This window comes from Acinonyx jubatus, chromosome A3 (genome assembly GCF_027475565.1).
Source record: "Acinonyx jubatus isolate Ajub_Pintada_27869175 chromosome A3, VMU_Ajub_asm_v1.0, whole genome shotgun sequence".
Lineage (NCBI taxonomy): Eukaryota > Metazoa > Chordata > Mammalia > Carnivora > Felidae > Acinonyx > Acinonyx jubatus.
In genome coordinates this window covers 87,254,628-87,278,451 of record NC_069388.1, presented here as the reverse complement: position 1 = coordinate 87,278,451, position 23,824 = coordinate 87,254,628, and the positions used below count along the sequence as shown (strand labels likewise).

The window sequence follows — 23,824 nt, the reverse complement described above, 5'->3', positions numbered from 1 at the left end:
TGTTGTCTTCAATTTCTTTCATCATTGTTTCATAGTTTTCAGAGTATAGGTCTTTCACCTTGCAAAGGTAAAGGATTAGAACATAATTTCTAGCTTAGTGCTCTGGCGTAAGACTTCCAAAGTCTACATAATATGAGCTGTGGATTATTTTCCTTATAGGCTTAAATATAAGTGAAACAACAGATTGGCAATTATGTACTTTTATTTTGCTTTCTGGCACTATGGAATCTCATATGACTGTTTTTAATTTGTGAATATATAAAAGAATGCTGGTGACACTGTATCTCTCCTCAGAGTCCTTAGCCATCTTCCCAGATGGAAACTGTGACAATTATAGTGTCCTCTCCATGACTGGACAGAGTTTCTATTGAAGTGACCTGATCCATGGCGAATCTCCTGTCCAGATGTTCTAAGACATTGTACTCCCTATTTATAAAGAACTCTGGCTTGAAAGTTGAATATATTATTGATTTAAGCAGATGCTCCAAACCAAGGGAGTTTTTTTTTTTAATAGCACAACATATGGTCATTTTTGCTAATTTTTATAGTTTACTTTCATGTTCTATATAGCCACTATTTTAGTTGTTGAGGTGGTATGTTTGGTTTATCATTTAGTTCATCTATTCAGTGTTGCCATGATAAAATCATTTTGTTAATTGAGAGACAATGATAATGGATATCTGGACTTTCCTCCCACCTTAGATTATTATTTCAGGTACACCTTAGGTGAGAATGCATGAAGAAAAATATCAAAAAAAACCTTATTTTCCTCTATGTAAGCTGTTACTTAGATTATCGTTAAGTTGATTTTGTAAACAGTTGCCTAATCACGTATATCAGTCACTTAAATTAATAGAGGATGGGGTGTATTCTTTTGAGATAGACGCCTATCTAGAGTTAGATAACATAACTATGTTTTTCAAAAAGATGAGAATTCAAAAAATTATATAACAGTTTGGTATACTACATAATCTGGTAGAAGAGAAAAGAAAAGACAACTTTAGTTTTATGCTGAGCATGGAGAATGCAGCAAACCAGTAATGTTTTCTGCTAATATGGCAGCCTGTGTCTTTTCATATTACCATATAGTGTCTACCCTGATGCCTAATATACTTCAGCCCACACAGGTTAGGGAAATGAATTTCAAAGGCCTTTAGTGACTTATCTAAGCTTATTACAACTACTTAATAGAAAAACAAAATAAAATAAAATAAAACCCAGATCCCTCGATTCCTTGGCCAACACTCTTTTCAGATACCATAGCACTTTCCAGATTCTTTTCTGCTGTACTATGTGTATGTATGTTTGTGTATGTGTGTGTGTGTATACATACAGATAATATATATGTAGTATATGTATATATGTATATGTATGTATATATGCATATATACACATGCATGATAGATTGATTGATTGACAGGTAGATAGTCTAGGTGGAAGAAAAATACAGTATGGTATATGGTAATTCCCCCTGCCAGGAAACTCAGTGTGATCTTGGAGTGGTAGCTTCAAAACCTTTTATCTCCATTTCCTCATACAAAAATAGCTTTTATGTTCAGCAGTCATTCAAATGAGTTCATTGAACCCATACTATGTGAAAAGCACTAGACAGGTATTTGAATGATGACCGGTCAGTGTAAAATATGGTCAGGGCTCTGAGAGTGATACAGATAAAGCACAGTGGATGTTCAAGCAGGAGTTCTGAGAGAGAGAGGAAGTTTGGAATGATTTTATGAAGAAAGTAAGAAAGAAAGGAATGATTTTATGAAGAAAGTAAGAAAGTTACTTTGAAGAATTTTTAGGAAAGATCTTTTAAGACAGAAGTAACCCTATTTAAAAAAAAAAGGCAGTAAAGCTCGAAAGCTTGGTGGGGCAGGGGTGGGGTGTGGGAAATAATGAGTAGTGTGATATTTCCTGAGCTTAAGATATTTAAAGAAAAATAGCAGGGCAAAGTAAATCGGAAAAGGCAATAGTTGGGGCCAGACTGTGGGAATCCCAACTAGCAAGTTAAGGGAAAATGGAGAATCACTCATAGATTTTGAACAAGGAAGTGTGAATGAAAATCATAGCTTTCTTTCTGGAAAATTAATTTGATTGCAGGAAATTGGATCGGGGATGGAACAAATTATAGATAGGAAAACAAATTAGCAACTGCAAAATTTCTTCTAGTACATCTAGTTCAGATTAAAAAATGTTTGAATTGACAGAATAGAGATGAAGAGAGAATTACTAAGAGAGATATTATGGAGGTAGAATCAATATAAGTGGATAATGAGTGGATGTTTGGAGCAAGGGGAGAGTTACAGATGACTGAGAGCTTTGAGCCAGGAGTTGAGAGGGTGAAAATATCAAGAAGATAGATAGCCTGTAAAGAAGAGATGTTTTAGGAAGGCGTGATGAATTTAAATTTGAACATGACTTTGGGGTCATTTAATGTGTACTTATTCTTAGGATTGGAGTGTTATGCATATGACATTGTATAAAATATTTGGTATAAATGGACCTCAGTGGTTCCTTTTATTGATGTGATTCTGTCTTTCGACTTTGTCCTTTTATAGAAATTTTAATGGAGAAGTTATTGTCCTGTATTTAATGAAAGCATATTTCTGATATTGAAATTCCTTAAATGTGTTAACTCAGTGCATGTAGCTTCTATATTGTATGTATTGTTAGTGGTAAGTTATATAGCAAGAAATACTTAACTCTGTTATTATGATTCTGGGGATTTATTCTTTTTCACTACAAGAGATAGAAAAGGATGTTAGCTCAGAATAACACTCAAGGCTTCATTTTTACCTTAGGAAAAAAGAAATGTCTTAAAAATTTTTTTATGTTTATTTAATTTTGAGAGAGAGAGAGAGAGAGAGAGAGAGAACCGCAGGAGAGGGACAGAGAGAGAGGGAGATAGAATCTGAAGCAGGCGCCAGGCTCCGAGTTGTCAGCACAGAGCCTGACACAGGGCTTGAACCCATGAACTGTGAGATCATGACCTGAGCTGAAGTCAGACGCTTAACCTACTGAGCCAACCCAGGCACCCTGAAAAAAGAAATGTCTTAAATATGGCCAAATGTAAAAACATAAAGAATTATGTTTAAATGTTTTAATTTATGGCTTTTACAATAATCTTTATATTTCTGTATCTGCAAAATAAGCCTGCTGAAGTTGTTTCTACCAAAATAGATCTTATTTGTTTAACAAAAACTATACACTATTAGTATACACAAACTGTTCTAAGTTACTTTACAAATATTAATTATTTAAGAATCCTGTGAGATTGGTAGTATTTTGCTCATTTAACATGTGAGGAAACTCAAGGACCGAGAACTTAATTAAGTTGCCCAGGATCACACAGCTCATAAGTGGCAGAGGTAGGGATTTTATTGTCTCTAGATCCTGAGTAAAAGCAACATCAGCCTTTTACAGAATCAGTGTGGTGGTTTTTTGACACCTGATGTTTCTCTGGACAACGTGCCGGAAAGTAAATTAAATTAGGCTTTAGGAAAAGTTTCAAAAGGAAATTCTGGTCCAGTGCCTCAGCACGTGAGTATCTTGCTTTAGACATCCATGTAGCAAGACTCTAAACTGGGTTCTGAAGTGTTAATGAAAAGAGAATGCATTAAATGTGAGTTGAAGATGATTTCTGAAAGGGTTGGGGAAAACTGTATGCACTGGGCTGTAAGAGTGCTTCTTTATAAGATTGCGAATTATAGGCCCAAGTTTCAGAATCACCGGATTTTCTCTGTGATGTGTTCCTGATCAAGTGTCAATATAACTTCATAGTCTAATGCCTTAGATAAATTGGTGGTGATGCACTTGTAATTCAATGACATTTCCTTCTCATTGTTCAATTTATTTTATTTTTATTTCCGTAACTTTAGAATAACTTGAGCTCCTAGAATTTGAGGTTCACTGCTTTCAATTTAATTAAGACTTATTTATTGAGTACCTACTATGTGCTCAATGATGCATTGTGCTGCTTGGTAAGGTTATAAGGATGAAATATCCTCTCCATGAAAGAATATAGTTTAATGATTTCTAGTATTGCTGATTTAACTGCGTGGGATGTGTTTGGAATCCAGCTGTCCTGAAGATGCCTTTTAAGAATAATTCATCACTGAAATAATAGATAGAGATTTACTCCAGATTTAATTCTTCATTCTCACTAAAGATCTAGATAAGAGCACAACCTGATCCTTCTGTTCTTAATTCAGGGTCCAGTATTGGTGGAGGTAATGTGCAGTAAAATTTAAATAAATAAGCTCATCAAAATAATTGTTTAAAATTCATTATGAAGTTGTTGGTGAATTTTATTTGAAGCTATGATACCAATTCTGAAAAAGTATGTGTAGAGTGACGTTTTCTATACTACGTAAGTACTTTCTATACTAGATATTGTATACTGCAGTACTTAAAAATGATTCTGTGGTCTTTTTAATGCTTTTAAGAAACTAAATCAGGTAGGCTGAATTATCTGATCTTTTGGTCTCTATAAATAAATTATAATAATTTACGATAGTAATAGCATACCTTTGAGAAGATAAATTTTAGTATCCACATTTTATAATGGAGGAACTCAGGATCCTTATGGTTAAGCATCTTGTCTGTGTTCCCATAGCCATGAATTTTTTGGCCCCCAAATCTATGTCAAAGGTCCAGCTCCAAAGTTTGTTCTTTTTAATGTAGAGTGTTACAGTTCTCACTGGCAGGATTGACAGTTCGGTTTCTTTGAATAGTTTCACCGAAATAGAGAAATTCAGGATTTTTTTTCCTGCCTTTTTATTTCCCTTTAATTAATTTTATCTGCTACTTTCAATGGAACTTGGTTGTGAAACGATATATTGAGTTATAAAGTTAAAATTTCCGTCTGGTATAACTTTTCAAGGTACTAGAGTTTTTATAGGTTCTGTTTTCCTTTATATCTTTTTTTCCTCAGACTATCATGATGAGTTTTTAAGACTTACAGGGAGAAACATGTATTCCATCCATATTCTTGGAAGCAAAGACCAATTTTAGAAATGAGCAGAAGATGCTGGCTACATCAGTTTTTGTTTTTGCTTTCTTATGAAACTCTGCAGGTAATAAGATGAGGAAATGTAACTTTCTCAGTTATGTTAGGTCTTTAGTTGTATGAGTGTGTGTGTGGTTTTTAAAACAGTCGTAACACATTTCTAGATAAATTTGTCCTTTGATATAGTCTTGTTGGAAAGCAATACAGTTTTCCCCAAAGCAGTGTATTTTGAGCCATTTTATGGATCTTAATTGTTTTATAATTATTATTTATTATCCCAAAGAGTGTCATTCAATTTAATTATTTCTTCATCCAAGAAATATTTGTTAAATGCTTATGGAATGCAAGAAACCATACTTAAGCAATCTACCCTTTTATTCCTTAGTCTTGGCTATTAAGCAAGGATTCACGGTCATGGCACTATCGACATTTGGGGCTGGATCATTCTTTGTTGTGGGGGCTGTGTACTGTAGGATGTTTAGCAACGTCCCTGGCCTGTACCTGTTAAATGTCAGGGAACCACTCTGCCTTCTCCCTGAATTGTGAAAACCAAAATGCTTCCAGACATTGTCAAATGTCCCCTGGAAAACAAAATCATCACTGCTCCAATGTCTGAATTAAAAATTTTAAAAAATATTACTCAGGTGATGAGTAATTGCTTCCACTGAAAACAATATAGTAATGGTCATGAAAGCTGTTCTAAAAGAGAAGTTTCAAAAATATTCAGAGCGTGATTAGCACTACTGTATAGCCTCCCGTGGTTATCTAAGTTAGGAAATGTCTGTTTAAAAAATTAAACCACTCTATGCTTATATCTTATATCATTACTTGCCCTTGGTACTTTATTCATTTCTCCTAATATGGTCTGTTTGCTTTTAATTAGACTTTTTTAATCATATCAAATAATCTTCAATTTAAAAAATGTTTCCATTAGGGGCACCTGGGTGGCTCAGTCGGTTAAACCTCCATCTTCAGCTCGGGTCATGATCTCATGGTTCGTGAGTTGAAGCCCTGCATCTGGTCTCTGCTGTCAGCACAGAGCCTGCTTGAGATACTCTGTCCCCCCTTTTTCTGCCCCTCCCCCACTCATGCACGCCCTCTCTCTGAGAAATAAATTTAAAAAATTGTTTCCATTATCTTCTAACATCTTCATCTTTTTATCTGCCTTTTCCATTTTGGGAAAGTGCAAGAATAGTCTTTTGGAAACAGTTGGGTGCTCATTTGACAGAAAGTGCCAGAATATTCGTAGAGGTCAAATGCAAATATCAAGATATATGACTCCCACAGTGATTTTCAGAAAAGTTATTGGAATAGTGACCGTGTCATTGGAACCAGACAAAAGCTAACAGTAACTTTTTATTTTGTCCACTTATCTCTTAAAGGGACTAAATTAGTGAAAGTATCTTAGAATACTAAGTTCAAGGTAAAAATCAAATATAATTATTGTTAATTACAAAGGCCTATTATTTGATATCCCTAAATTTAATTTCATCAACTCTTATGTGAAATTATCTGAAATTTATGTGAAATTTTCTGGGAAAGACGGCTAATTGAGCAGATTGCCTACCTGAAATACTATCCAAAAATGGACAAAATGAAGCAAAAATAGAGTTGTAAGCTTCAGCCCTAAGTAAAACCATAGGAGTGACCCTAGCCCCATTCCAATTATCAAAGACAATTTTCTTGATATTAATAACATTTGAACCAAATCAAAGTTGAGTGTCAAAAGCTGATACATAGGTCACCAATTTCAAGCAGGTTCTAGGTTCTGCAAAGTAAGTGAGAAAGTTCGGAAATATCTTATTGATAACACTTAACTTAGAAGCACGGGGGATACAAATGGCAAATACCAAACTGGGGCTAATTTTCAGACTACAGAATAGAGGATGACAGAGGAGGTAGGGTTGAGAGAGGGGTGGCTTATACTCTTTATTTTTCTCAACCTGACTTCCTATTGTGGAAAAATCTTTCCAGTTGTGTTGTTGGTTCTGAAGTGGATAATTGCTAAAATCTAAAAGAATTACCCTCATGAATCTTAACATTAACTCAGGACAAGAGAATCCTCCGGTTTGATAGGAGGGTTTGCAGACAATGTATTTGAGTTTAGGTCATCTCTGCTACATTCACTATTCTCTATCATCCTCTCCCCACTTCCCAAAGCATCTGAAATAATGAACAGATGTTATATCCAGCCAATTTCTACACTTCCAGCTTAGATTATAAAGTGTGTTTTTAAAGCATACTTTGGTTAGAGGTAACCAAATTGTTCTTCTTAGCTAAATGATGGAGAAAGAACCTGTGTATGAGGGCTACTAAAAAATGAGTGAAATAAATAGGAACATAAAAGGCAATGGACGAATATATTTTGAAAGAAGAATTACTTCAGGAAACTGAAGAACACTTTAAGAAAAAATAATTCTCAACACTCTCATGGAGATAAAAGTGACCACAGACTGTATGATAAGAGATCAAAGAAGAGTTTAAGAGATTAAGATATAGAGAAAAGAACTATAGTACTTTTATAGAACTAAAGTACAATTAAAAAAGAGTTGGCAGGGGTGGGGGGGGGGCGCATGAGTAAAACTATTAAAATAATTAAAACCACATTAGATACAGGGAGATGTGGAGTGAATGATGCCGCAGATGGGACTTATGACTTAGGCGCAATTCTTGAGAAAAATCACATAAAATGCAGTTAAGAGAGAAGAAAAACTGTTAGTGGAAATTTGTTGCTACAGAAGGAAAAAACTCATCCCTGGAATAAAAGACTTTAATCTACAGATTGAAAAGAGTTTACTAAATACTAGGAAAAAGTAATGAAGACTTAGAATTCTGGTAACTTTTAAGATTAAAAAATTTCCATAAGTATTACTAGAGTAAGAAAAAAGTCACCTACAAAGTTAAACAAAATTAAGTTGGCCCCATATTTTTTTCTCAGACCCCAGATGACACTGTAATAATGTCTATAGAATGTTGAAGGAAAACAAAATAGGTTACTTAGGTTCAAAAGTATAAAATTATTTTAAAAACAAAAATTAAAAAATATTTTTTAAAAGTAAGAAATTATAGCCTCTATGAACCCTGTGTAAAAATTTGCTTAGAAAGAAAAGGAGTCAAAAGAAATCCATAAATGGTAAAATTACCATGTGGAAACATTGGTGATGAGCCGATTAAACACCGAATAAAGCAGACTAGGGAAAAAGTATGTAATCAAATTTTCAAATAGAAAATATATCATTTAGAAATAGTAATTTGATGCTAGTTAGCTAGGATAAAAAGTTAAAGAGCCAGAAAAATGTAGTGTTCTGGCGGGGGTGGGGGGGTGCGTGGGAGGGAATATCATATTAACATGCTAATTGCTTCATCCTTCTTAAAGGAGTTTATTTTTGAAGTATATAAATGGAAAAATATGGCTTCAGCATACTAGTGTATTTCATCAGTTGCAAACGTTTCTTTTCACATTTTAATATCTCTGGACTTGGAATTTGTCTTGTAATCAACTGTGGCTTACTGATATAATTGGCACCATGTTTTCTTTCCTGATCATTTAAAAATAACAACGCATCTTATAGTTATTGGCATTTTAAAGTGCATTAAATATAGATTTTAAACATATAAGATCATAAAATACAAGCCATAAAGCAAAAGATTGAAAACAAAAAAATGCTGAGAGAGGAGGCAATAGGAAATAGCAGTTGAGAGCTCAGACTGTGGCGTCGGACTGACTTGGGTTCACATGGCAATGCCAGCAAATGTGGAGGCACAGTCAACTTATTTGTGTAACAGTAACACTGACAATTAGAAAATTTTCTATTGAACAATTCTGTGATCATAGAAGTAAAAACTCTAACTTCCGGAAAATTTTAGAATAATGGTAATAAAAGCAAAACATGTCATAACCTATAAGGTACAATTAAGAAGGATACCTAAGGAAAATTCATAACTTGGATGTTTCTAGTTTAAATCTATCAAGAATGAGAAAACAATTATGTGCATTTTTTAAAAAATCAGCAACTAAAGGATAGCAACAGGAACTAAATAATAATGGCAAAGCCATTAATCAATGAATTCAGTATCAGTTGAACTGATAGATTTAAGAGCTTTTTCTTTGATAATGTAAAAGTCATTAGTCTTAAGTTGGGGAAAGGAAGAAAGCCAGAAATATCTAAAATTAAAGATTTTGGAATATTAAAGGTTAAAGAATTGGGAGATGATTTAAGATACAGACAAAATTGAATGCTACAGCTTTACACAAAGCTATATTATACATTTGAAATTTTAGATGAAATATATAGTTTTCTAGGAAATTTTAAGCAGATTTTAAAGGGGTTAGAAAAATCAAAAGTTAGAATAATAGAAGAATAAAACTGTTACAAAGAGCTTATCTATCCTTACCTCTTAATTAAAATGCCTTCTAGATGGCTTCATGGATGAATTCTGCTTAACTGTTAAGGAACAAGTAATATTAATGCCATTAAAAAGGTTCTTGACATTGGAGATAGAAGGCATAACTAACAATTACATTCATGAGACAACAAAATATTGGTATGAAACCTGACATCAAAAAGTAAAAGGGACACCTAGGTGGCTCAGTTGGTTTAGTGTCCGACTCTTGATTTCAGCTCATGTCATGATCCCAGGATCCAGCCCCCAAGTCGGGTTCTGCACTGAACATGGAACCTGCTTAAGATTCCCTCTCTCTCTCTCTCTCTCTCTCTCTCTCTCTCTCTCTCTCTCTCTTCCTCTCTCTTCCCCCTCCCTTCCCCCTGCCTCTGCCCCTCTCCCTCACTTGTGCACTCTCTCTCCCTCTCTCAAAATGAAATAACTCTTTTAAAAAAAGTTGAAAAAAATCAACAAGTCAATTTGCACAATATTGATGAAAATCATCTTTAAAAATTCAGCAAACACAATAGACCAATGTATTAAAAGAACATAAGCCATGATCAAATGAAATTCATCTAGGAACGCAGGGTTAGTTCAATGTAATTCTGAGATTATACTGAAATACAAAAGATTAAATTTTGAATACCTAAAAACATTTGGTGTATAATTGAACATTCCTATAGAAAATCTTTATAAACATTAATGTATAAACATTTTCTTAAAATAAACGTGTGTGTGTGTGTGTGTCTGTGTGTGTGTGTGTTTCTGTGTGTATGTGTTTAAAAGGTTTTCTAACATCATTACTTAATGATTTTTCTCTGGAGGTGCTTGCTAAGGCAATTATGGAAGAGCAACAAATAATAAATGCAAACAAATAAAAGGGCAACAAATAAATACATAAATAAGGTAAAATTATTACTACTTGTCAATTATGTGGTCTAACAACTGGAATACCATCAAACCTAACTAAGGAACAATTGATTAGAAACAAAAAATATGTAATTTAATAATTACATTAATTTGTAGTTTTCCCATGTATAAACCAAAACCTGAAAATGTAATGGATATAAAAATCCCACTCATAATAGCTAAAAAAACATTAGAACATTTAGGAATAAACATGAAATATGTGAATACTGTATTGGGAAATTTATAAAACTCTACCAAGTATCATAAAATGACCTGTTCATATGGTAAAATGTTTGTAAGATAACCTGTTCATATGGTAAAATGTTTGTCGATTATCCATTAATACAAAGCAACGCAATAAAAATCCCAGTGGGATTTGCATTGGATTTATTACAATTATGTACAGTTTATCTAGAAGAAAGAATGTGAGAAAAGGAATGATCAGTAAAATTCTAAAGAAAATTAGGGAGAACTTTTTTTTACCTAGTTTGGAAGGTTACACTCCTTGGAGTAGCCAAGACTATTTGGGAATTTCATATATAATAAATATATATCAGATCACTGGGAACCAGGATGGATTATGGGATAAATGTAACAACAGAGTTAAGATGGGGAAAAAATAGATTCCTTTCACTGTCCTTACACAAAGATTTAAATATATGTGTTTAAAAAGTCACAAAGGTATTAGAAGAGGTTTTCTTATCATGGTACAAAACACAGGGGCCATAAAGGAGTAGTCTTAAATTTGATTGTGAAAACTCTTTATTTTTTTTATTATTAAAACTCTTAATACTTCCCTGTCAAAATCACTGTAAATGGTCCAAAGTCTAGTAAGAACAGACAGGGCTAATTTCATAATAAATATTAAAAGCATATAGCATGCTCTTAGATATTGAGTTAAAATACTACCAATTAAAAATGTATATGGTCAAGGTAGACGAGGTACACATGTTCAAATATTCTTTAACTTTCCAATCCCATAAAATAATAGTGCAGATATATCTTTTAAGTGGAAATAACTTACTAGCAGTGAAAGGAAAGAGAGTGTAACTGGTGCCCTCTCTGTCTTCTCTGCACGGGGAGCCACTCTCAGCCACAGCCCCTCATCCTTTGAAGCTTTATGCCTGTGCAAAGTTCCTTCCATCCCCTGCTTGATGAGGAGCACCTGTCAGCTGTTGAGCCAATCATTGTCTGCAGTGGTGCCAAAACAGTAGCTGCCCCATGTACCCTGACCTCACTTATTCCTAGCTGCAGCTGCCAAACTGGTGCCATTTAAAGTGACATCCACACAGCAGCCAAGTTCTTAGGTCTGGGGCAGCCGTTATAGGGGTGGCCAGCTCTGGGGCTGGAATTGGGACTGTGTTTGGGAATTTCATTATTGGTTATGCCAGGAACCCTTCTCTGAAGCGACAGCTTTTCTCCTATGCCATTTTGGGCTATGTACTTTTGGAGACCATGGGTCTCTTTCACCTGATGGTGGCCCTTCTTGTTCACCATGGGAAGGAGCCATCTTCACCTCCTTTGTCTTGTCAGCCCTGTATGGTCCTTTTCTTATACCTCCCCAGACAGGCTGGGGAAAATGGTTGGCTCAGGGGATTGACAAAGAGAAGACAAATAAATACTGTATTAATAAGGAAAAGAAAAAGAATGCCATTGGCATACAAGATAAGGGAATTTTGAAATATAAACACACGTGCGCGCGTGTGTGTGTGTGTGTGTGTGTGTGTGTGTGTGTGTGTGTGATTATTTGGGGAAAAATACCGGAGTAAACCATTCTCTAAAGGTCAAGTATGAAATCGCTCTTGTTCAAGTGTACCAAGCTGAGAGCCAGCATATTGGCTCCTCATTCTTTTATTTCCCTGCTGACTCGCTTAATTCTAGGATGATTGGGATAAGAGTACTGAGCAAACTGTAAGCAGAAGGGCTCTTGGATTTCTCCAGACTCTAGCCTACTTATATTGTACCCCAGGAGAGAAAGTCCATGATTCCCTCTCTGCAGTGAGGTCAGTGAATAGAATTGGCAAGATAACACGGTATGCAACTCCATGGTAGCACTTCCCAGAAGCTATCTTGAGTTATCAGCATAAGCTTAACTCTTTTACAGATAAGTTATATTCTTCATGCCTTATTTTTTTCAGTGGCATAACTCCCTCTCAAACTCTTCACCAATACCCAAGGTGTAGTTAACAAGAGTATATTTGGCCCAGTTTTTACTTATTATTCATTTCAGGTTTTTTTCTTATGGTCATGGTGTGGGGTCCTATTACCAAGGCAACCGAGAGTGGATTATGTGCTATGCATCTTTTACTAACACTTTTAACTCCTTTTTGTATGATTATTTCTGTTTCTTTAGCTACCCTCATGCATAATAAAAAGGTTTCAAATCATTCTAAGGTTCTGACTGTCTTTACTAGTAGCTATACTCTTGTCTTTTTCCAGGTCTGACTTTTTTCCTACAATGTTTGTCATACTTCTATAGAGTTCTTCCAAATTTAGCGATGTTTTCTTAATGTCTTTCCCTTTTCCTATAATAAATATCTGTTCTGGTAATTCTTATTCAACACTACTGACACTAATAGAGAATTGACTCTGGGACAATTGTCAGTGTGATTTTTTTTGGAAAGAAGTTGACCCATTGGCTCTCTAACCCTCTCCTACTTCTTTTCAGTGGACAACTGAGAAGTGGCTCATGTGTCTAACAAAGTGTTTGGATATCACAGCTGACTTGATAAGGCAATCTCTATGTAGATAATGCCCTTTTAAGGAGAGATGGGAGTCACTCACAGCCTGAATATAAACTGTCAGTCCACTCTCCCCAGAAACATGTCCCATCCTGTACCACAGTCACTGGGGACATACTACTGTAGATATAACCAGAATTAATAGAAAGATAAATGGATTCCTAAATACAAAGATGAATAGACAAGTCAAGCCAGTAATTGAGGAAACCAACAACATGAAGGGTAGGCACTCAATGACAAAGAGAAGAACTAACATCTGACTTAAAAGAACTTTCAAAAGTAAGTTTAATATCCTCAGAGAAATTCAAAAGAATGGAAATGTAAAAATTAAAAATATGCTAAATGAATTTTTTAAAACTCAATATATTAGCCAAATAGAATAGAAACAGCTGAAGGATGCTCTAGTAAGCTTGGATAAATGAGTATTAGCAACATTGGATACTAGAAGAAAATGAGTATTGTTAAGTTTCTGAAGGGAAATCATTTTGGAATTAGACTTCTATTATGCCTGAACTGGTATTTAAAGCGGCATAGCAAAAGAAAGACATTGTAGGATGTAGAACTCAGAAACTTTCCATGATTCTGTGAAATCACTAAGGAATGTATGTTGCAAAGTTTAACATAAATCCAGGCAAGAACAATGAGCATAGAAACTAGTAAATTCATAGTTAAAACTAAATGATATTCATGTATATTGTAAATGACAAATCTCAGATAATGTCAACATGTAGTAGATACTAGTTTGGAGAAAAGTAAGAGAAAACATCCAAGATTTTTGTCTTATCCCACTGGAGACTCTCAGTGTTTATTATCTTTAGATAATAACTGAAATACACCTTTTAAATGTTTTAAAATTTCAGGGTAGCAACTAAAAATATTAAAACAGGGGCGCGTGGGTGGCTCAGTCATTTGAGTGACTGACCTTGGCTCAGGTCAGGATTGTGCGGTTCCTGGGTTCGAGCCCCACGTCAGGCTCTGTGCTGACAGCTCAGAGCCTGGAGCCTGCTTCGGATTCTGTGTCTCCCTGTCTTTCTGCCCCTCCCCTGCTTGCACTCTGTCTCTCTCAAAAATAAGCAAACATTAAACAAAATTAAAATATTAAAGCAGCAGAGGGAGAAACATAAACAGGAAAATTTGACTGATCCAGATTAGGAGAAGTTAAAAACAAAGTGTGATTAGAGAGAAAATATGAAATAAGATGATGGTAGTAAGTCCAAATGTGTCAAAAACGACATTAATGTAAAAATAGTAAAATTGTCTTTTAAACATAGAGACTATGAGATTTGCCTTAAATAAAAATTTGACTTTGTGTTGTTTACAAGAAATACCACTCAAATAAAACAGGATAGAAGGATATAAAAGAAATGTGTGAGCAAATATTCCAGCCAGATTTAAGAAAAAGAAAGCAATATTAACATTATATAAAATAGAACTTAAGGCAAACAACCTCAAAATTAGATAAGAAAGGTATATATCACATTGTTAAAAAAATACACAGTACACAGGAAGATTAAAAGGGAAAAACTGTATGATCATCTCTCAAATATTGAAAACAATTTAATACTTTAACATGAAATCAACAGTTTAACATTTGATGTACTTTAACAGACATTCGTAATAGAAACTGAACAAGCTAATAATGAACAGAAACTTCATTAATTTGATAGATGCTGTTTACCAGGGATATGGAACAAACATCATGTTTAATGGTGAAACATTAGAAACATCCTATTATGCCAGAGGGAGAACAAACAAGCCCATTGTCACCACGGTCATTCAGTATTTTTCAGGAGGTCTGAGCCAGTGCAGTAAGACAGGAAAAATAATAAGCAGTGGGACTGTTGGAAAGGATGTGAGAAAGTTGTTTGTAGACCACGTGATTGTCCATTTGAAACAAGCCAAGACAACCAATTGCAAACATATTAGAATTAGTGAGAGTTTAGTAATAGTCCCCGATACAATGTTGCATATCATGTTCTTCAGCTTTGTCTCTACATTATACTATATAACAAAATGTGATGAAAATGGATTGCATTCACAACTGTAAGAAAAATGATAAAATACGTAGAAATAAATATGACAAGAAGTATGTACAACATATAAGAGGAAACACAGAAATTTTATGAGGGACCTAGAAGAAAACCAAATTATTAGCAGGAAGAAAAAACAATAATCCTGGATAGAAAGATTCAGGGTATGAAATAATCAGTTTAAAACAATAACATCTAAAATAGTGAAGTGTGGCAATAGAAAAAGATAACAATGAGGTAAAATAGACCAAAATTACATTTTTAAAGTGCTTGACCACATAAAAGTTGAAATTCATATATGATGCAAGATACTCCAACTGAGAATTAAAGATAACTCTAGATAATTAAAGACAAACCAAGAGAATATTTATACATAACAAAGATTAAGATCTAGATCTTATAAATTATTAAGAAGAAGCTCAATAGAAAAATGGGGAAAGAATATACGTGAATGTTTTGCAAAAGAAGAACTAGAAATGACTGGTGAGTAAATGAAAAGATTTTCAGCCCTCATTAGTAATCAGAGAAATGAAGTTTAAAATCACAATAATATTTTTCTATCCTATGAGCATAACTGATAAAGGCTGATAAAAGACAGGAAAATCAGTTCTCTCCTACATTTTCATGATAAAAAGCCCTTTTGGAACACACCCTACCAGTATCTAGTAAAACTTAAAAGTGCACTTTCATATAGTCCACAGTTTCATCTTGTACCCATTGAAAATCAATATACATAAATATTAATTGCAACATTGTTACATAAAAAATTGAAAACAATTCAGATGCCCATGAATAGGGGGCTTATAAGGTAAATTATAGTATATAGCATAGTAAGTACTTGGAATAATACTTAACCTTTTAAAAGAACACAGTGATGTGGTAAGTTCCTGTTTGATAAGATTGAGTTATACAACAGATTTATTATGATTTTATGTTTTAAGAAGAAATATATGCACTTGCGCATGTATGAAAATGCATACAAGCCAGACTGGAAGAATGTATTCCGTGCTGATAGGTAACCTCTGGAAGGGAGTTTGTCTGGTGAGTAAATGTGAAGAATTTTCACACTTTGCTCTATTAAATTCTTCATTATTTTGAATCTTTTATAATGACAGTGTAATTAAAAATTAGAAGAAAAATGTGCATATCGCAAAAAGAAATACAAAGGTCAATAAGTAAGTATCCTTGTGCTCATGGTTATAGAAATGCAAATGAAAGTATCAGTGAGATTTTTCATATGTCATATGAGTAATGATCGAAAATACCCAGTCTTCGCAACGTTGTGACCAAAGAAAGCACTGTTAGAATATGAATTTTTGTTAGGCAGTTGACTTCATTTATTAAAATTCTGTATCTCCACCCTTTTACTTAAAATTTCATTCTCATATATTATTTTCAAGGCATCATCACAAATAGGCAACAATATATCTGTAAGGATGTTAAGATAGCATTTTTTAAAGCGGTGATATTGAAGCAGTCAGCACTTAAATAAATATTGATACATCCAAGTAATGAAATATATAGATCAGTACAAATGCACACTAAAATTTATTTAAGATACACATTAAATTTTTTTGAAGTATGTTACAAGTAAGTTTATCTAGTGTGATCTCATTTTTCCAGAATCTTTGTGTGTATGTGTGTTTGTGTATCTGCAGGGTATATTGGTTAGAAAAAAAATTCCAGAGGTAAATGCAAGGTTTGAAATCCATTATCTCTTCAATGTAGGATTATAAGGGACTTTGTTTTTCTTTGTTCAGTATTTCTATAATGTTTGAGGAGTTTTTTTTTTTTACCACAGTGATGCATTGCTTTTGTCATCAGTGAGCCACTAATATAACAGTTGATTTATACATTCCTTAGGAATTTTCCTTTTGTTAAAATAAAAAAATTGTTCTTTTGTGATTTAAGTGTTGAATATTGTATTTATGAAAGAATCTTCTCTTATTTTCATTGACTTTTCATCCCTTTAGTTCTTATCATTAGTAACAATAATATTTAATATTTAGTAAATGTGTACTCTGTGCCAGCCCTGTGATTTTCAAACTGCATCTATTAAAAATTTTTTTGTAGTGTTTATTTATATTTGAGAGAGAGAGCGCGCACAAGCAGGGAGGGGCAGAGAGACAGGGAGACACAGAATCTGAAGCAGGCTCCAGGCTCTGAGCTGTCAGCACAGAGCCCAACGCAGGTCTCCAACTCATGAGTTGTGAGACCATGACCTGAGCTGAAGTTGGACGCTTAACTGACTGAGCCACCCAGGTGCCCCATCAAACTGCATCTATTTTAATCTAACCAGTCCTTGGATTATTACTGTTGTTTGTCCTACAGAGCAGCAGTTCTTAAACTTTCTGGTTTGGGGAACTATTCATACTCCCCCATGTTACTGAGGACACCAAAGGACTTTCGTTTATTTGCATTACATCTATCGATATATGCTATATTAGGAATTGTCTTAGAAGTCTTTTAAGTATTTATTATTTTATTTTAAGAGCAATAATAAATCCAATATGATAATGCGAAAAACATTTTAATGAAAAATGACTATTTTCTAAACAAAGTACTTTTTCAGAGCAGCATTGTTTTACATTTTTGCCAATCTCTTTCTTGTCTGGTTTAATAGAAGACAGCTGAATTCTTAAACGTGCTTCCTCATTCAATCTGTTATGATAAATTATTTTAGTAGATTGTATCATTCACAGTTATTCAGTTCCCTGCCCTGTGTTAGGTTCGGCCATATGACTTGCTCTGGCTAGTGAAATGGAAGTTTTTCATATGCTACGTCTAAGAGGAAGCTTTAAGAGCCATTCTGTGCTTCTTCCAGCTTTCCCCTCTGCCATGTGCACTGAATGTCCCCAACGGTAGCTGCCCCATTTCCAACTTCGTTCTAGAATAAAAATGACAGTAAGCTGATCCCTAGCCAACAATAATTTGGGTGAGGAATAAGCCTTGCTTGTAAATCACTGAGATTTAGGGGTTGTTAATGTATCGTAACAGAGTGTAAGCTGACTGACACAGAAGTTGATAAGGAAATGGGATACTGCTGTAATAAACAGACGTAGAAAAACACCTAAAATATATGACATTGACTGTGGAGCTAGGCAGAAGGTGGCTTCCATGATAGAACTTTTGGTGAAATTGTCACCTGAGATAACTGGAAATCAGATGATATACCAGATTTAATATGTGGTATTAGGCATTAGGAGACTTTGGGAGAAAAAATGGACCAATGTTCTTTGGTTGCCACTGGCTTCATTTGTTTACAAATGGAGATAAACTCAGGAAAGAATTGGCCTGTTTATAAGCAGGGTATAAAGGGAATAGGGAGAATCTAGAAATTCCAGGAATTGAAGAGTCAACATATTTAACTCTTCCTCATTTTCAACTGATAAAATATATAACTGAAAATTATTTGGATCCACAGAAGCCCATTATATTTCAGGTGTCTACTAAAGACCACATCAGAGCTAACACTCTCACAGTTTTGTTAAAACTTCAGATTCAATGAAAGTGAGTAGGCAGTGAGGATCAAGAAAAACTAATGACTTCCCAGAGGGCAGAGCCAGCAGCCTCAGAGTACAGTGAGTGAGGAAGCAGCTACAGGAAAGCAGATTAAGAAATGATTAAGGAATGTTCTCCACCCTGGGGGCAAGCAGCTCTTACATCTTCGGCCCAGCAGAGTTTCAGAATTCACACGGATAAGAGACGGCTGTATGTTTCCTGTCTTCCCCTTTCTGAATTGAAGGTTTATTCTAGTTGTAGTATTCCCATTCTACAATTATATGCTGGATGTTTGAGGGGCAGCTAACTTGTCATTTTAGTTTGTTGGTCTCCAGAGTAAAAGGTGCCAGATCTGGACTTTAAATAGAGTCTGTTACAGGATTATGGACTTTTTTGTGACTCTTTTGGCATGATTGGATAGGATTTTCAGGTTATCACCTCTGGGGAGTAGGGTGTGAGAAATCTAATTCTCCACCCAGTGATCTCAAGCTTGGCTGTGTGACTTGCTGTGTCCAATGAAATGTGAACAGAGGAATGGCTATCACCTCCAAGCAGAATCCCTAACAAACATTACATTGTTCTGCCGTGGCTGTCTTCCCTCTGCCAGGAAGCATGTGCTGCTTCCTCAGCCTGCCCTGGCTGACATGTAACGTGAAATAAATCTTTGTAGTTGTAAGCCACCAAGATTTGGGAATTATTTGTTACTGCAGCATAACCTAGTGTAAGTTGTCTGATAAATCAATATTGCTCAGAGTTTTTGATTTCACCTCTAGAATTCTGAAAACGCTAAGACTCCAAAATCTCCTGGAAAAAAAAAATCACTTTTTCTCTGCACTTTGCTAATGAAAGATACAGAGTAAAAACGATTGTTGCTGTTTGGCAGTATTGCGTATGTACCATATATAGTGTTACTGTTTTTCACATTCCGGGATCCTAATTGCTTTGTTGTAAGGTCAGCGCCAGTGGTCAGAATTTCACTTTGTGCTACCTAGTGCTCCTCATTAGTGTAGTGAAGCAGTGTTCTGCAACAGTTTTATTCAATTGGTTTTTACCTTGGCATGGTTAATTCTAGAAGCTGGGATCTAAACTTGTTGGTCACACTTTGGACAGTGAGCTGTACCATCTGTCTGTGATTGAATACAGTCAGAAAATACATGGAAAGTCTTCCAGACATTTCAAACTATAGTGTCAGTACATTTTCAAGAGTTTTCAAGACACTTCAGACATAGTTTTTTGTTTTAACCTGAGAAAACTTTGCTTCTTTCCCCTACTGCCTTTTTTGTTGTTGTTGTTGTTGGTTTTTTTTTTTTTTTGCAACAAGCGCAGTGATTTGGACTTTGATCACTGTATTCTTTGCAGGACCCCAGGCTCAGCATCTTTTCCTTTGTTTGTTCTTTGATTTGTAAACTTTCAGAACTCCATAGCTAAATTTAGAAGATTGGGCAAAAGCGATAGTCTGAAGACTTGCCTTCTTTAATTGAATAGAGAGCCTTAGGGCCCATTATCTTTCCTGGCTTGATAATATGAGCGAGTACCAGAAACTTAAGGATCCCTCAGGGTTGCTATAGCAGTTGATTATGTTTCAGAAAAGAAAGATACATAAAAACACAGCATGTTCATATCAATTCCAAAAAGATTTTCACCAGTTCAGTGACAGGAGAGTACTTATTACCAGGTTAATTCAGTCAAGGCCGTGGACATAGAGTCTTACATTAGGGAAAAAAAGAACTATCCTAAACGTTATATTGTAATCTAGTAATTGTCTTGACTGTTGATCCTCTGCGAAGCAGAGCATCTTGAATTGTGGTAAATGTGAGCAGAGCTGGGCAATTTCAGCAAACTGGTAAATTTTTATAGACTTGGAGATTGTATTCTTAGGATTTGTCTTAGGTCTGTCTAACTGACTTGAATTGAACTGTGGTACTGAAGAAGTTGGCACAAAAAATACTAAGCAAAGCTAGCGAAGGTCATTAATTTCTAAAGTTTAACCGATTGACACTGAGCGCATCTGTTCTCTGATAGGCTGTTCTCTCAGCATATTAATATATCCCTGCACAGAGGGCCTCTGTCCATGTCATGTGGAAATGGCAGGGTTCTTTGTCTTCTTGTCTCATTAGCTAACTGGAGTCAAGCACTCAAACTTGAAAGTGATTTTTTTTTTTCAGTTTCAGATGAGTATTTATAAAACTTTTTTTGGACAACTAGTAATTGGACAGTTAGATAAACTATTCATATAGTTGAGGAGCCAACAGTTATTTTTCAAAAGTTTTTGGAAAGCATTATGTAGTTGATTCATTGTGTTTTTGTTTTTTGTGTTTTTTTTTTTACATTCTTTGCAATTCTGTTGTTATGGGATTAAAAAATAATAATTTGAAGAATACTCTGTGCGGACAGAGTCTTTGAGTTCTCTTAATGTCAGAGAAAGGACACCAAGAGATCTCAGAAACTGGCTCACTTATAAATTAGAGAAGACCACGGTCTGCAACTCTCTTTAGCTTGATGAGCTGAAGCTAAAATACGAAGAATAATATGCTGTCTTTCATAGATGAATATGTTATTAATGATCTACCATGTAGAACATGCTTTTTGTTGATGTTTTCAATACAGATAGAAAACAAGGAGTGGGAGTGTTTAGTAAGTTATTCAAATCAACAGTGCCTATAAAGACTTGAGAATTTGAGTGGACTGAGTTCAGGTTAAATAAGTAAGACGATAGGTCTACCAAAAAGCTCAATTGATCTAAGGCATTGTAGAAGAATATTTATTAACAGTTTTCAAAATGTGGTCCCTGGAAGACTGGTGTCAACATCATCATAGAACTTGTTGAAAAAATCCAAAATCTTGGGCCCCATCCCAGACATTACTGAATCAGAAACTCAAGCTTTTGCCCTAGCAATCTGTTTTTATAAGTCCTCCAGGGAATTCTGATGTATGTTGAAATTTAAGAATGTTATTGATCTAGAACTATATCCTCTTCTACTCAACTCTGGTCGGAGCAATCCTAGATCAATTATTTTGCTTTTGTGTACTTTAAATTTTTAAAAATAATTTTATTTTAAAAATACTTATTAATAATAAAAAATAATTTATTATTTTGCTTCTGGTTGTTACCTTGATCACTGTTCTCAGACTTAAGTGATGGATGAGCCCCTCTTATCTGAAAGTGTTCTTATTCTACCTCAGTTCATCTCTAGCTAGGGTTAGAACTCTGATTTAAACCTTATTTTCCTTCTGCTTTTTTTTTTAATGTCTATTTATTTTGAAAGAGAGAGAGAAAGTGGGGGAAGAGCAGAGAGAGGGAAAGAGAGAGAATCCCAGACAGGTTGCACGCTGTCAGCACAAAGTCTGATGTGGGGCTCAAACTCACAAACCATAAGATCATGGACTGAGCCGAAATCAAGAATCGGATGCTTAGCTGACAGCCACCCAGATGAGCCTTCCTTCTGCCTTTTGAAGATATTATTCCGTTATCTTCTAGCTTCTTCTTGTTGCTGTCAGCCTTATTTATTGTTCCTTTATAGGAAACTTGTCTTTTCTTTCTTACAACTTTGAAGATTTTTGTCTTTTTATATCTCTGTCTTATATTTTAGGTAATTCATCAGATCTGTCTTGTAGTCGAATCTGTTGTTTATATAATACATTGAATTTTAAATTTCAGTGTGTATTTTTCTAGAGGTCCTATGTGGTTTTTTTTTTCCATATCTGTCTGTTCATAGTGTTCTATTATTTTGTGATTATTTAAATTCCTTTTCTCTTGTCATCTTAAATATATCTTTTATTTTAACTTTCAAAAAGTTCTTTTATCTCAGGTCTCTGCCTGTGCTTTTTCCTCATTTTGTTGATCTTTAGACTCTACCTCATGAAAAATCATTTTTTTATGTAGTTTTAAATTTTTGATTATGAGTTTATTTTTGACAAGAATTGTTTTTCCATGGGAATTACATTTCCTATATTAATAAAAATGCCCCTGTAGAGCTCTTTTACATTTGTTTTTCCTGATGGTCTCAGGAGTTTCACTGATCCAGGATCAGTTTTTGTTCATATTTCAGCTTAGGGATTCTTTGTAGTATGTGACGATTATAAATTCTGACAGCACACCAATATTTGGATTTTAACTTCTTGTGGAAGAATATTTTTTCCCCAACACCAAGTGGATAACTTTATATGCACTTAAAAACAAAACTTCCATGTCACTTTAATATGATCTCTTCTCCCTGAAAGGGTAGCCTTTCGAGGTCTCAGAAGTAGGCAGGTGTTACGGACTTAATATTTGTGTCCCCCTAAAATTCATATATTGAAATCTAAATCTTAGTGCCTTTATAAGAAGAGGCTAGAGAACTAGCTTGTTTTCTTCCCACCATGGGAGGATACGGTGTGAGGTTGTCAGTCTGCAACTCAGAAGAGTTTGCAACTCAGCAAAACCCAGTCGTGCTGGCATCCTGATCTTGGGTTTCTAGTCTCCAGAACTATGAGAAATAAATTTCTAATATTTATAAGCCACCCAGCCTATTGTACTTCGTTGTAACAGCTTGAGCTAAGACAGTGGGACACTGTCTAGTTTATATCTCCATTCTTCTGTGGAAGCTGAGGTCTATCCCCATATTGATATTAAAGCCCAATATGTAGCTGTTAGGTAATTCTGGCCTCATGTCTTCCTGAGATCTGAGCAAAATTTCGTTAGGTTTTGGGTTTGTTGTTGTTGTTGTTTTTCCTAGTACATGGATATTTCCTTTTCTTTCAAACTCAGTTTTTTAACTAAAACATGCTATGATATGGAATCCATAATTTCTATGTTTCGTGTCAGCTCAGTCTGCCATATTGCCAGAGTTAAAATTTCTTGGTCTCTTAAATTCTTCCCATTTTTTGGATAGTGCTACCTATATGTATGTAAACAGAAAGTAGAGATAAATACCTTATCCATACAATCCTTATATAATTATCACCTAAAACAGATTTACAACTTAAATATAAAAATTTATGATGAATAAAATTAAAATTAACAATATTACCTTCATAACGTCAATTTTACGGTTTTGCTAAAGCTAAGTTGCTACATACACCACGAATAGTACTAAGTGTCAATGCAGGATTTTCAGAGTCACGTGCAATGTATGACTTTTCTGCCAATTTTGTCTGGTTAACCTATTGTGAAACTTTTTTATACTGTGTGATAACCTGGTTTGACTTGATACAGTTGCATAAAGGTCCATGTCTGCCCTTTTGCTCATAGCAAAAATGACCTGTTACTTGAT

The 23,824-nt window shown here is 34.7% G+C and overlaps 1 protein-coding gene and 1 pseudogene across 9 annotated transcripts in view; both read left to right on the top strand.

Annotated features, from left to right (window-relative positions):
- Positions 1 to 23,824, top strand: part of EXOC6B (exocyst complex component 6B) — a 603,982-nt gene that overhangs the window by 374,625 nt on the left and 205,533 nt on the right. The gene's annotated exons all lie outside the window — the stretch shown is intronic.
- LOC113603293 (ATP synthase F(0) complex subunit C2, mitochondrial-like) lies at positions 8,139 to 21,724 on the top strand (annotated as a pseudogene).